This window comes from Otolemur garnettii, unplaced genomic scaffold (assembly GCF_000181295.1).
Source record: "Otolemur garnettii isolate 467f Iridium unplaced genomic scaffold, OtoGar3 scaffold00129, whole genome shotgun sequence".
NCBI lineage: Eukaryota > Metazoa > Chordata > Mammalia > Primates > Galagidae > Otolemur > Otolemur garnettii.
Window position 1 is genome coordinate 5,682,113 of NW_003852524.1, and position 1,214 is coordinate 5,683,326.

Consider the following 1,214-nt stretch of genomic DNA (forward strand, 5'->3'; position numbering starts at 1 on the left):
CATGCCTTCCTTCTTGAGCTGAGAAAAAAATTCATCTGACTATTCAGTTTGAGGGTCATTATGTATTTGAACTCAGTGTGTGGCTTCGTGGGATAATTTAGTGGAAAAGTAAGAAAGGATCCATCTGGTACTGTCATAGAGTTGCCAACTTAAACCTGAAGATAGTAATTTTGAGTATAATTACAAAGGTCAGGATAAAGGGAGAAAACAAGCATTAAAATATTATTATCGGGTACTGCATAGTTTTAAAAAGTACATCATAAACATATTAAGGACCTTGAAAGGCCAAAAACATAAAGGTATAAAAAAATTTTATTAATAACCGAAGGGAAATCCATTTCAGTGCAGGCATACATTTTTATCCAAGCACTTTCTTAAATAAATGAGGTGAAACATCAAAATCACCTTGAAGTAAGATTCAAATAGGTTATAGAAGTAATTGAATCTTAAACAGATCAGAATATTTCTAGGAAAAATATTAAAGTACCATATATTTTACAGGCATATATGTCATCCTGCTTACAACTTTAAAAATACTTAACAAGTAATAGAATATTTCAAATTATATAAAACCAATTAATATTCATTTGGAAAACAGTAAATTATTTTAGATAGGGTGTCAGCATAGACTTACAGTGTTCAAACATTTTTTAAAAGTCTTCAAAACATTACTATGTTTTACCTCATGTGATAAAAATTGTTAAGTCATTAAAGATAACAGAAATCTCAATCATGAATTGAAAACATGACTTTATATGATATGATAGCATAATGCACACTATTTTTAAAATTTCAGAACATTAGGGGTCTACATGTTTTATCAACATACTTTGTTTTTGTACAAATGGAATCAAAGCTAGAAGTGTGCTCTTTGGGCCAGTAGTGTGCACTGTACCTGACAGGTATGAATTAACCCATCTCCATCTTCCCGCAGCCCCCACCTTGAATTTCATTGAGATTTACTTCCATATGTGCATTCAAATACTTATGGATTAGTTCCAATTTAGTGTTGAGTACAAGAGTATAGTTTTCCATTCTTGTGATGTTTCATTGGTTTCTAGTTCACTCCAGATTGTCACAAAAGATACTAGGTCACCATTGTTTATGGCTGAATAGTACTTCATAGTATGCATATACCATTTTTTACTGATTCATGAATGTCCGTGTGGGCCCTTGGATTGCTTGCTTCCACATGGTTGCAAGTGTGAGCTGTA